At 40.1% G+C, this 14,235-nt stretch overlaps 1 protein-coding gene across 9 annotated transcripts in view; it reads right to left on the reverse strand.

The window, feature by feature from the left end:
- The window catches only part of SGSM3 (small G protein signaling modulator 3), a 57,800-nt gene extending 48,177 nt beyond the window's left edge, over positions 1 to 9,623 (reverse strand). For 4 of the 9 annotated variants that reach the window (XM_037846678.1, XM_037846686.1, XM_037846679.1 and 1 more), the window contains exons 1-2: positions 9,478 to 9,623; positions 913 to 961 (exon numbers count right to left, since the gene is read on the reverse strand). The gene's annotated coding sequence lies outside the window, so the exon portion shown is untranslated. The remainder of the gene's footprint in view (positions 1 to 912; positions 962 to 9,477) is intronic. The other 5 variants (XM_037846688.1, XM_037846687.1, XM_037846685.1 and 2 more) reach the window with 3 other exon arrangements.
- Between the last annotated feature and the right edge of the window lie 4,612 nt (positions 9,624 to 14,235).

Genomic DNA, 14,235 nt, shown 5'->3' on the forward strand with positions numbered 1-14,235 from the left:
ATTGTTTCTCACCAACACAATATTGTAAGCCCATCAGCTGGGATCTCTGCCTCCAGTCTTGCCCCCTCCCCTCTCTCTACAGTCTATTCTCTACACCGCAGTCCCAGACGTCCTTTAAAAACGTAATTGGTCTTTTCCTTGCCCTCTTTAAAACTCTCTTCTTTCCTTTAGGAAAAAGTCCAAACTTATTAACATGGCTTATAAGATCCTGCATGATCTAGTAGCTCCTGCTAACCATTCCAGCCTCATCTCTCAACACCTTCCCTCTCACTTGCTCCTCAACACACTGTTCCAGCCATAGCATACTTTTTTCAAATCTTAGAGCACACCATGCTTTCTCCCAAGCATGTAAAGAAAGTAAAAATTTGGGCCCCCACCAAACCCTGTGATAAGACAGCTAATAGCACTAAACATTTAGAACTGGCTCCCCATTCCAGAAGCCCTGGATGCTTTTGTTGAACGTATGCTCAATATTCACAGCACCCTTATCTTCCAAGATGGTGAAGAACCATTATATCGTCCAAATTTCTCGACTACCTCCCCCAAACTGGCATCAGCAGAGGAATAAAACAACTCTCCAATAATCATATTCTACCTGGGGTTCCGCTCCTAGTCCCGCAGATTTACAGCTGGGATTGCTTTCCCTTCCCTGAGTCAATATTTTCTTTGTGACTAGAGATACGGTGTTCCTCAGGCAAGATTTAGGTGTGACTGTGCAAGGTAGAACACAGACTGTGGAAACACAGACCAGTGAAACAGGAACCTCACCTTAGAAATCATCAAGCCAAGGTATGATTCTTTCTTTCCCCAGTGAAATCAAGCTCTCCTATGCAGAATTCTGAATCATGCTTATTCAACTCTAGGTCTTTGTGTAAAATAATTAATCATCCAAGTGGCAATATGGTTGCTTACCTAAGTCCCTCCCAGGATCACTTCTTTAATATTTACAGTCTGGCAGTACCTGGATGGTGATAAGGAAAGCAAAAGCAAGTTAACTGCATGAACTTTCAGTCATTCCCATCACCAAGGGGGGACAATAACCCCTTTGGGAGCAAAAGTGAAACAAAATGGTTAGCTAACTCCAACTCAACATTTGGGTAGTTCTTAAAAAGAAGCAGGAGAGAGTTTTTGAGGAAAATAAAGCTACTTGAGAGCTGACTGGCAAAAAAGGTCACTGAGGAATTTATATAGTTTTATATCAACACAGGAGCTTAGGGCACTTAAAAGGAGATCATAAACACAGTTAAAGTCCCTTTTCTTCATATAATTAAACCATAGAGGTCAACAAACTATTGTATTCTTTGAATCATTTATTTGGCCATATCATTTATATCATTACAAGTAATTTTCATTGGTAGATATGAAAATACCTACATAATAACCCTAAAATATGCTAATCCAATCCTATTTTACTTTGTGGCAGTGAGTAGATGAAGGTATTAGAAGTAAGGTAAGAATAAAATTTAAGAACTAAATAAAGAAAAAAGAAGAAACTAAATAAAGAAAAAATAAGAACTAAATTTACTGAGCAATAACCATCCTGCTAAGCACTCTCACATGCATCATTTTACATCTCAGAAAACTAGGGCTCAGGGATGAAGAATCTTGCCTGTATCAGATAGAGTCAGGACTGACTCAGCAATTCCACTATACCACACTGACTAGTTGACTAGTGCAACTAGTCAATTCTGCAGCACGATTTCCAGGAAAGATCACAAGATTGATTATGCATGTGAGTGAACAAAATATCTTGGATTGGGATATGAAGCCTAGTGTGAGGCAGCCAGGGTTAAAATATAATACAGCAGAGAAATAGTAACCCTTGTACATTGTTAGTGGGAATATAAGACGGTACAGCCACTGTGGAAAACAGTTTGGTGGTTCCTCAGAAAATTAAACAGACAATTACCATATGATCAGGCAATTCCACTCCTAAGTATATGCCCCAAAGAAGTGAAAGCAGGGACTTGGACAGATATTTGTACATGAAATGTTCACTGCAACATCATACTCAATAGCCAAAAGGTGGAAGCAGGTATCCAACAACTGATGAATGGATAAACAAAATGTGGTATATCCATACAATAGAATAGTATTCAGCCATAAAGAGAAGTGAAGTGCTGGCATATGTTACAACATGGATGAACTTTGAAGACACCATGTGGAATGAAATAAGCCAGACACAAAGGACAAATATTGTACAAGTTCTTGTATATGAAATACTTAGAATAAACAAATTCATAGAGATAAAAAGCAGAATAGTGGTTACCAGGGGTGGCAGGAAGGGAAATGAGGAGTTATTGATAAATGAGTTTGAGTTTTGGTTTAGGATGATTAAAATAGTCTGGAAAGAGATAGTGAAAGTTACACAGTATTGTCAATGTACTTAATGGCCAAGAATTGTCCCCTTAAAACAGTTAAAATGATTTTTATGTTATGTATGTTTTAAAATTAAAAACAAATTAATTTTCAAAAAGCAAAAAATACATAAAACACAAAACAAAACAGCTGTATTAAACATATCCGTTTTTATGAAAACTCAAAATTAAACTGATATATTAGAAGAGAATTCCCATATTACAAGAGCAAGTAAATCTCTCCAATGACTCTGCATATTTAGTTAGAGATCAGCTTCTTCAGTACTGGTGCGCAGGGCAAAGGCAGTTAGAGCAGAGAATCACGAATGATAGAAGGATCCTCAGAGTTCACCTCCTTCTCAATTTTTTTTAAGCAAAGAAACTGAGGCCCAAAGAGGTTAAAGGACTTCCTAAAGTCATATGGGGAGTAGGTGGTCCAGACAGATGAGAAACTAAGTCTCCTACATCCTCTTATGAAACGTAATCAGAAACTTGGAAAATAAAAACATAGCAACAGGCAAACTGGATTGCACACAGACCAGTATCCTAACCAGCAGAAACCCCAGGAGGGATGTCCCAGGAGGTTATCCTCTCGCTGGTATAAAACCTAAAGGTTGGGCTTACCACACATTTCTGTGTTTTGTTTTATTTTGGTAGACCTGCCTTCCACAAAAGAATCTAAAATTTTTTTGTAGTTCTTTATATTTCATACTTAATACTGCTGATTTAAACAATCATATCCGTAAACTACATGACCATTTTGGACTAACCCTGAACTAACAATTGAACTTCTTGCCTTGTCTTGTCCCGTAAGTTCCTGTCACTGCTTTCTCTGCCCATATTCACTCTGGAAAAAGTCAGGAAACAAGTCACATGCTATCTATCTTCACTGTTGCTCAGCAACCATCACTCATCTCTAACTGTCTTGACTCATCTTTCCTTCGGTGCTAATTTCAAGCCATTCCCACATTTCTTCAGACCCTTAACTGCACTCTGCTGCCACGCACTCCCAGCTCATGACCTAGTCTCCAGCCTTAATGAAGGTGGGGTCATTAGGCTTAAGCTCCTTCAACTTCCTTCTTCATTTAAAAACTTGTCTTTTCATCATTCATTCTACCTACACGTCAGAGGAAGAAGTGGCCCTCCTGCTATCCAAGGTTAACTCCTCAAGCACCTTTCAATCCATTTCCTTTACTGTTATAGCATCTTCCTTTGTGCATCTTCAATCTTTTCCCCTCTACTGGCTTCATGTCCAATACATACTCAGATAACTCATGTCTTTAATTAAAACAAACCACAACAAAGCAACTATCACCGAACCCACTCAAGCCACGTACTTTTCCCTCTCTTTTTCCTTTGCCTTACTGCCATAATTTTCAAAAGCAGTGCAGATTCTGGACTCATGCCTCATCAATCAACTTACTCCTTAAGCTGTTTCCACCCAGCTTCTTCTCTCACCACCTAGACTGCTCTTTCTAAGGTCTCCAGTGATTTTCTAGCCTTCATTCGGACTCCTCTTTCCTTTCGAATCCTCTTAAAACAACTTGCAGCATTTGACTCTGCTGACTTACCCTCATTCCTGAAACTGTTCTCCTCTAAATTTGAGAACTCTGACCAGATTGGTTTTTCTTTTCTATTTAAGCACTTATTTACTGACTCCCGTTCTTTCTCCAGAGCCCCAAAAGAAGACATTTCCTAAATCAGTCTCCTCTCCTCTTAAGCCATCCTAATGGTGATCCTGCTATCAATGCTCTAAAAATAAGCTACAAATATCTACCTCTGATCATGACAACATTCCTGATATATCCAACTCCCTATTGGATAGCTTCATTTGATATCCCATAACACTTCAAAATCTACATTCCTCAAATGAATACACTTTTATTCCATACAAGATTATTCTTTTTGGTTTTCCTATTTCTTCTTCCAAGACACTCAGATTCTAAGTTTTAGGGTAATTTCTGTCTCCTACTTCTCTCTTATTTCTATAGTTTGCAAAGTCTACTGATTTTATCCCTAAAACATCTATAGCATTTTAATTTCCATTGCCTTAACCTAGATCCTCGCTGCGATTTTTCTAGACCATTGAAAAAGTCTCCTAAAGGATTTCCATTCCTCTAGCCTCTCTATTTCCATTCACGTTAAACAAATACTAGATTATTATCCCCTAAAGCACAGTTCTGATATTGTTTCCTCATGTCATCTTCAACGATTGCCCTATCTACATTTTGCCTCAGCTCTTATTTTTCCTTCATGTACCCTATGCTCCGGCCAACCAGACCACACTTAGTGCTATCACAACGTGCTCTGTATCTTCATCTATACGTTTTCCTCTGCTAGAAGGCCATCTCCCACTTCTGAACGTCCAGATTCTATCCATCTTTCAGTGCTCGGTCCACATGACACTCTTGTAAAGCTTTCCCTAGTGCTTCCTCTTAGCACTTTACTTGTGACTATCTAATACATAACCATGTAAGGTCTCAGAGTTTAAAGTGATAGAGTCAGATTTGAACTACATTGTTACTTTTAACTACTATACTCAACATCCTTCAAAAAATTTTACAACATAGTATTTGAACCTTAGCCCTATTCTCAAGTCAAACAATTAAGGATATTTACAAATGAAACTCAAACACAAGAAAAGGGAAATGATTTGTTGTCTCATGTCCCTAGAATGTTAGCTAGAAGGTTAATGAGTTATCTAGAGAAGGATGGGAATAGTCATATAATTTTGTTAAGGAAAAAAATTCTTCTCTTAGCCCTAATTGGTAATCAGGCCCCTTTCAAGAATCAGATTTTTGATAATAGGATTGGTGCTTTCCATCTCATTTCTGATGTTACTCTTATTTACAAAGCTATTAAATGATTCCAAAGAAGTTCACTTGACAAAACAACTCACATCATTGGAGCGAGAAAAACACACACACAACACCTACATCACAAACATTGAGAAAAAGCAGAAATGTGCACGTAACTGGATGAGAAGTACAGTGTTAGAAATGAAGACACGGTAAAAGTTAACTGTGTCTATTGGAAAAAAGTAAATGTCTCTCTCCTCATCTATGAATTGTAACCAAAAAGAAATGAGCCTAAGTTTTCAAGAAGGGAGGTGATTAGACATATAATATTCAAACAATGGTGCAGTTTTCAAGATCAGCTCATAAGCCATGTGGAAAAATCAGCCTTATTATTTCAGTTATATGCCACTTCTTGGTATAGTCCCTACTATACGTTGAGCACAACAATCCTATGAGGTATTCATTCAACAACTGTTCTAGAAGATAGGGATGAGGTGACAAACAAGACAAATGCCCTAATTTCATGGAGTTTACACTCCATTCAGGAATTATAAAGATCTCCACTTTATAGAATGTAAATTGAGCCTCAGTTTCCCAGTTCTGTCAGACTCTAAAGGTTTCACTGAATCTTTCAACATGTTAAACTGGACAGATCCCATTTATCCTCAAAGTGCACATCAGCCTAGCATGCAGCCGTGACGGCACTCTCCGGAACCATTTACGGTTTCTCTCCGTTTGCAGTCTAGTGTTACCTTCTCAATGACAGTTCTACCAACTCCCAAGACTAAAGATTGCTCTATCAGTAGTTAGCATACTTTGACAGGTACGTCCCTCCATTTCTCCCTCATTAAAACCCAGGCTCCTCACGGCAAGAACCATGTCTTATCCAAGATGGTACGAACAGCAGGCACTCAATAAGTAGTTGAGTGAGGCTCATGAGAGCAGTTTCAAGAGTTAGGGGTAGGAGCCACAATGTAAAGAACTGAGGAGTAAATGGAAGAGAAAGGCAGAGTCTGCTTTTTAAGGACAAGTCCAGAAAGGAAAAGGGGGAAAAGTGGTAATTTGAAAAGGATATATGATCACAGGAAACTTTTATGTATTTTTTAAGAATGAGAAAGACTTGAACGTGTTTGTTGGTAAGGCAGTACAGTACAGTAAAGAGTGGGAATTTTAGTCAGATAATCTTGACTTTGAATTCTGGCCTTGTTTCTATGTCCACAGGCAAATCACTTAATCTCTGTGCCTCAATTTGCACATATATAAAATGAGAATGATAATACCCAGATCTTACCCCACTGTTGTGACAATTACAACACTTGGCAAAAAGCAGACCCTCAATAATTGATATTAACTATTACTACATATAGAAGCCTGGTAACCCCTCCTACATATCTTGCACTCCAGCCTGGATTTCCTGTCTAACTCTATGTTTAATATGTAATGGCAACAGGAAGCAGGACCTTTATTCCTTCTGTGTGTACTACACTTTCTGCTATTCCCATTTCCTTGTGACAGTCTGTACGAACTCATGAAAGGCTGTTGTGGAAAATTACTGATGTCACTAACTGAGTAAGAGCCAATCTGGAGACCAAGCAGATGAAATTGATGTTAAGTCATCAAATGTAAAACCCTCACTGAGAGCTAAGAAGAGAAAACTAAAAACACAAACACATAGAACATTTTTTAAGTTTTAAACCAGCAAGGCGTTCTTGGCATCCACTCCAGGCACAGAAAGAAGGCCATGTAATAAAAGTGACAATTATCTCCTGGGTTTTGTTCTCAATATTTCATCCTACTGTCAGGTTCATTTCTGTGAGTTACTACCCCAGTTCACTGAATTTTCTGTCAACCTGACAAGTTCCCCAATTCACAAGGTTAGTATGCTCTTCTATATTTAACTTTAAACCATTTTTGTTCACAGCCTTTTAAGGTTAATGTTTTAGTCATGGGTCATTTTCACCTCTTACCCAAATCTGATCAATGGAAACACCTGCTGTCCCTCATCCCTCTCCCCCAGTTCACACACCTCCATAATTAAATAAAGCTCAGGCTGATGCTATAATTAGCGATGAAAATGCTACTTCACTTAGGATTAGGGAAAGACAGGCAGGAAAGATAACAACCTTTATTTACAATCTATTACAAATGAATCCTGGAGAACAGAAATGAATATGTAAGACAAAGAAGGTAAAATCTAGTGCTTAAGAGTTCAGAGAGAATTGGAAGAGAAGGAAAGATGAGGAAGGAAAAAAGTAGGAAATATAAGTGTCTACAAATTTAATCACAAACAAAATCACAAAAACTACAAGTAAACCAAAGTTGAAAATTCAGTTTGTATGAATCACAGTCTGATTAGGAATTTGAACTTACCAAGAAAGAACATGAAAGGATGGTGAAGAATATTCCAAGACACTTCCACATATTCTACCAAGAAACAACAAGCAAACAAAAAGAGCCAGGAACCCACCACAAATTTCATGTACAGCACAAGTCTAGAAACCAGTCATCTAGACACTGAAAAGAAACTTAAAAACATCTCCCCCACCATAAAAAGCATGTATTGACTCAACTACAAAAAAGACAACCCAATTAAAACTTAGCAAAACACTTGAATAGACATTTCTCCAGAGATGATAAAGAGACAATAAACACATGAAAAGATGCTCAACATCATTAGCCATTAGGGAAATGCAAATCAAAACCACCAAGAGTTGCCTCTTCACACCCAGTAGAATGGCTTTAAAAAAAACAAAACAAAACAGAAAATAAGTGCTGGTGAGGATATGGAGAAATAGGTGGGAAGGTGCACGGTGCAGCCAGTTTGGCAGTTTCTCAGAAAGGAGAACACGGAATTACCATATGTGCTGGCAATTCCACTTCTAGGTATATACCCCAAAGAACTAAAAGCAGGGGGACTTGGACGGATATCTGTACACCAAAGCTTATCTAAATACATTAAACACAACAGCCAGAAGGTGTAAGCAACCCAAGTGTCCATCAACAGATCATTAAACGAAAAGTGTTTATACACACACAACTGAATATTACTCAGCCGAAAAAGGAATGGAGTATTGAAACATGCTACAACATGGAGAAACCTTGAAGACACCATGTTGAGTGAAAAAAGACACAAAAGGACCTATGTGAAATAATTAGAATATGCAAATTCACAGACAGAGAAGTTACAAGGTAACAGAAGTGAGGGTGGGGATGGGAAATGGAGTTAAAACTTAATGGGTACAAAGCTTCTGTTTGGGGTGATGGAAAAGTTTTGGTAATGCTTGGTGGTGATGGTAGCATAATACTGTGAATATAATTAACAACGGTGTATTGTATACTTGAAATTAATTAATATGGGAAATTTTAGGTTATATATATATTACCACAATAACTTTTTAAAAAGCATATACGCTTTCAATATAACAATTCGATAGTCACCCAATCACAGAAATGTAACTTTAAAACATTTTTTTTCATATACAATGCAGCCTGGATCAGTGAATTAAATATGAAAATAACTTCAAAAATTCCAATCCTAACCAAACTGGGATGATGCTGGCTAAAATATGCCTCAATTTCTCCAATAATGTTGAAGTATAACATATTACAGTTCAATATAAAAGTCAGATCGAATCGGTTTTTCTCTGATTACAGTTTTGGCTCAAACAGTATTCCAAGTCTCGGTCTGAATCGGAAACTGTGTTCTGAATCTGGATCTGAATCCTAAACGTAAGGCCACAAGTCAAACTTGAGAATATGCTGTTGTAAATGTGCCTGAGGTGGCCATACATCCCCGACGCCCGCGACCCCGAGTCCCCAGCATTAAGCGCAGTTTCTGTAAAACTGCCCCCAGCTGCCGGGTGCCTCGTGCACCCAGGGCCACTTATGCCCTCCACCTGGCGGCGCCCCCTAAAGGGCGGTCCTCCCGCCGGGCAGGGGCCCCTGCCTCCTGAATGCCGTCTCGGACCTCCACCGCCCCTCCGCATGCCAGGCCCCGGAACGCAGGTGGCAGGCAGCCGCCCCCACCCCGCGGGCCCCGGGGAAGAGTCCGGTCGGCCTTGCCCCCGGGACACCGTGAGAGCCCGTGCGGGGCCGAACGCCAGCCGGGACCTCCAGCCTGTCGGCGGCACAAGGCAGGTCCGCCCCGGCCGCATCCAGCCGGACAGGGTGCGCCTCCCCTCCGCGGCCCCTCCACCCCGGCAGTCCGTTGGTCAGTCAGTCCGTCTACAGCTGCCCCCACTGTCCCCGAGGAGAAGACAGTATGGGCGCCGGGTCTCCGCACACCCCAGTGAGTCTCCACAGACCTGTCGCCGCCTACTCACCTGCCCCTCGAGCTGAGCGGCCCGGCGGAGGTAACCCGCTGCCCCGCGGCCGCCGCGACTCCCCGGCTACCTCAACCCGGATCCGGGCTCCGGTTCGCAGCCCCGCGACTCGGGCCGTCCGCGCTCAGCGCGCCACTGCGCACGCGCGGTTGGTCCCGGCGGCCGCGAGGCACACTGGGGGCTGTAGTCGTCATGGTCGCCTGTCAGCACCCACGACGCGGGTCTGCGCGACCCCAAACCTGGAGCAGTCGCTTCCTTTCTCCGCCTCGTCTCAGGGCGCAGAGGCGACCCTCAAAGCTCATTCCTAACCTAGCCATGCTTCTCGGCCTGCCGCCTACGTCGCATCCCGAGGAACTCTGGGCAATATGGGCAACAGGATGGCTAAGCGGTAAAGTGCACCTTAAGTCAGGGTGAGATGGAACGGCCCTTACTTGATCCTCCTTATTTAAATACTTAAATGCATTCTTTATGGGCATGAAGAACCAGTCCTAGACCAATCTGGGACGCTCACGGATGCACTTTTATCTTCAACATACAATTCACAACCCTTGGAAGGAGTCACAAATGACAACTAACTGGTTGAGGCCATGCTCAAAAAATTGACTCTGCCGGGGCAGTGTCTGGTGACACCGCGGGTGGGCCGCAGAGCCTGCAAGTTTTACTTACCCATACTAACTTGTCGTGAGAACTGATGATGTTTGTGGAAAAGTTTAAACACAATACAAATGAATGGTCAAGGATGGTAGCCAGCCCATTTCCATTTCAGATCCAGGTCCTAGTGGACCTCAGGCTCTGGCTTGAAAAATCACGCTTGCCAAGTTGTAGAAAGGTCACCAAAAGTTACACTACCACAGGAATTTCTTCCTAGAACTTTCACCTCACTCTGAACTGATGTAAATGTAGTTTTAGAGCTGCTTATTAACCTAAATGTAGGCTCCCAATGGTGTTCAGAGAAAGTGCTGGCCGGGGATGAGTGAAGGGGCAGCTACAGGCAAATCCTACAAAATACAGTAAGGCAGTTTCAAGCATGACTTCATGGTATTACGTGCAATTTACAAGGCACCTTCATATGTTATTCACAACACTCCTGTGCTGAAAGCAGGGTGAATTTTATCATTCCCATTTTACAGAGGCCCTGGCCAAAGCAATGAGAGCTAAGTGGCAGAGCTGAGATCTGAGCCCATTTTCTGTGGCCAAGTACATTATTTTCTTCCCAGCCACAGTGCTGCCTCTTTCCAATTCTGCTTTCTTTTAAAAAGCTTCCTTTGGGCAATAAATTCCAGTCTTCTTAGTGTGGTGACATCCCTTTTCTCTCATCTTACAATTTTCAAGAGGCTATTATATCTTAAATTTATCTTTATGGGAAAATACAATTTCTTGAGACAGTTGTAAGCTAAGCTGAGATGTCAAAATTCAAAGGCTGAGTAATGCTTATTTCAGCATAGGTAGGCCCCAGATATTTTTGCAATAAACCACTAGTATTTCATTTTTGCCTAAATTTTCTAATAGGTAACTAAGGGCTTGTCAATGCTATTGCCAAGTAAAGCTTCCAGCCCTATTCTGGCACTCCCATGAAACACTTATCAGAGATCAATACTGGGCAGGTGTGAAGGCCACAAGAGACAGAAAGCAAGGACTTCCCTTTTAAGGAACGGTAGACTGACCAACAATTACATGAAACTTGCTTATTCAAAAGTGCTATGTATTTTATGTATACACATGTTCAATCTCCATTAATCAGAAAACAAAAGGGAGAGAAAAATTTCCAATTCCTAAAAGCTTCCTAGGACAGCACCCCAGGCAAGGCCCTTCTCAATCTGGCAATGCCAAACGGGGGGTGGGGAAAGCCAGGTGTATTGAAGTGATTCACCCATTCACCACCCAGGTAGGAGGAGCAGCATCTGCATCAGGATGAAGAATGAATACCAGATGCTTCGCCAGCCAAAGGCCAAGGGAAACAGTGTGGATTTCTTATAATTACATTTCTCAATGTAGCTTAAAGAATTTTACATGTGTCCAGATGTTAAGCCACACTTTCACCATTTTGTGTATCTGCTTCCTGCACTGGCATTTTAAGCAGCAGGAGGGCAAAGGCTGTCTTGCTTGTCACTGTATTCCTAGTACACAGTATGGTGCTAAAAAAATACTTGTGAATGCATGAAATCTGAATAAAAAAATATTTTATAAATACTTGTTTTCTTCAGGATGTTGTAAAAGAAATGAAGCTTTCTGAATGAAAATTCTAAATACATGTCATTTTATCTTTTTTTCTTGAAAGAATGAGCAAGTCAGCCATTTAAGGTACTGGAATATGAACCTTTTGAAATCTTTTGTTTGCATTATACATTTAAATACGTTTGGGCAGAACTCACAACTGACAGTATCTAATTATATCTTTTTATTTAAAATAGCTGCCCTATTGAAGTTTAAAACCAGGGGAGAAGTATAACACTTTCCCATGGTTTTAAACTTTAACAGATTATTTCTCAGTGCTCTCAAGCCACAGCCTTGAAAGTCTCATTAATGGATGGAAACAGATTCAGCCTTCAGGGCTCGTCTCCCTCCCTGCAGCCACACCTCAAATGAGCCAGGTGTTCCTAGTAACACCCTGTGGGCATTATTAAAGAAAGGGGTCCAAAGTAGCTCCCACGGATCCCTTCAACCAGCCCCAACCCCCTTCCACTCACCTTTCTGTATATATGTTATACCTCACAATAAGGAAATAACTGAAATGGTGGAACTATAACCCATAACATTCTTTGAAATTTGCTAACTACTTGTAAAATCGCACTTTGAAAGTTATCACTTTTCTGTATATATACTTCACAATAAAAAATGTTAAAAAAAAATGGCCATAGATGTGAGGGTCTATTTCTGAACTCTCAATTCAATTTCATTGGTCAATATGTCTTTCCTTGTGCCAATATCATGCTGTTTTGACCACTGTAGCTTTGTAACATGCTTAAAAGTCAGAAAGTGTGAGTCCTCTGATTTTCTCACGATGTTTTTGGCTATTCGGGGCCCCTTACTCTTCCAAATAAATTTGATAAATGGCTTTTTCATTTCTGCAAAGTAGGCTGATGGAAATTTTATTGGGATCATGTTGAATCTGTAAATCAGTTTGGGTAGAATTGACATCTTTAACAATATTTAATCTTCCAATCTATGAACACAGAATGTCCATCATCTATTTAGGTCTTTGATTTCCTTTCACAATTTTCTGTAGTTTTCTGTGTAGAGGTCCTTTACATCTCAGATTAAATTTATTTTTAGATATTTGATCCTTTTAATTAATATTATAAATGGAATTTTCTTCATTTCCTCCTCACATTGTTCATTACTAGTGTATGGAAACACTACTGATGTTTGCATGTTGATGTTTGTATCCCACTACTTTGCTGCACTTGTTTATTAGCACTAGTAGCTTTTTTGTATCATGTCATCTGCAAGTAGTGCAGGTCTTACTCCTTCCTTTCTGATTTGCATGCCTTTTATTTCTTTTTCTTGCCTAAATGCTCTAGCTAGAACTTCTAGCACAATTTTAAATAGCATTGCTTCCTGCACTGGCATTTTAAGCTGGAGGAGAGCAAAGGCTGTCTTGCTTGTCACTGTATTCCTAGTATACAGTACTAGTACTAGTCCTTGTCTTGTTCCTGATATGAGGGAAAGCATTCAGTCTTTTACCATTGAGTATGATGTTAGCTGGGATTTTTCATATGTATGCCCTTTATCATGATGATGAAGTTTCCTTCTATTCCTATCTTTTGTAGTGTTTTTATCAAGAAAGGATTTTTTTTTATATTTATTAAGACCTGTTTTGTGAGTCAATATGTGGTCCATCCATGATCCATAAGCACTTGAGAAGAATGTACATCCTGGTGTTTTGGGGTGTAATGTTACTGTTTATGTCTGGTAACTCTAGTTCATTTATCATGTTATTCAGTTTCTCTGCTCTTTCTTTATTGATCCTCTATCTAGATCTTCTATCATTAATGAGAGTGGTGTATTGAAGTCTCCAACTTTTAACTGAAATGTTTATTTCTCCCTTCAGTTTTGCCACAGTTTGCATCATGTATTTTGGGGCACCAAGGTTAAGCGCAGAAATATTTATGATTGTTATTTCTTCTTGGTGGACTGCCCCTTTCATTAATAATGTCCTTTTTTGTCTCTTTAACAGTTTTGCATTTAAGGTCTATTTTGTCTGTTTTAGTATAGCTACCCCAGCTCTTTTTTGGGTTACTGTTAGTGTGGAGTATCTTTTTCCAGCCTTTCATTTTCAACCCATTTGTGTCCTTGAGTCTCAGGTTGAGTCTGTTGTAGGCAGCATATAGATGGATTATTCTTTTTTATCCATTCTGCCAGCCTATCTTTTGACTGGGGAGTTTAATCCATTAATATTCAATATTACCGTAAAGGCAGTACTTACTTCAACCATTTCATACTTTGGCTTTTATATGTCATATCTTATTTTTCTCTTTTTACCCTTTTAGTTACCCTAACTGATAATCTCATGTCTACACTATCCTCCAAGCCTCTCTCTTTCCCTTTCAGCCAACAGGACCCCCTTTAGTATTTCTTGTAGGGCAGGTCTGTTTATCTGTGACTATTTTAAACTCTCCCTCATTTCTGAAGGACAGTTTTGCCAGAGAAAGAGTTCCAGAATGGCTGGCAGCTTTTCCTTCAGTATCTTGAATATATCATTCCACTGTGTTCTCACTTCCATGTTTCTGATGAGAAATCGGCACTTAGGCTTACTGC

The sequence above is a fragment of the Choloepus didactylus genome, chromosome 8 (genome assembly GCF_015220235.1).
Source record: "Choloepus didactylus isolate mChoDid1 chromosome 8, mChoDid1.pri, whole genome shotgun sequence".
NCBI classification, from domain to species: domain Eukaryota; kingdom Metazoa; phylum Chordata; class Mammalia; order Pilosa; family Megalonychidae; genus Choloepus; species Choloepus didactylus.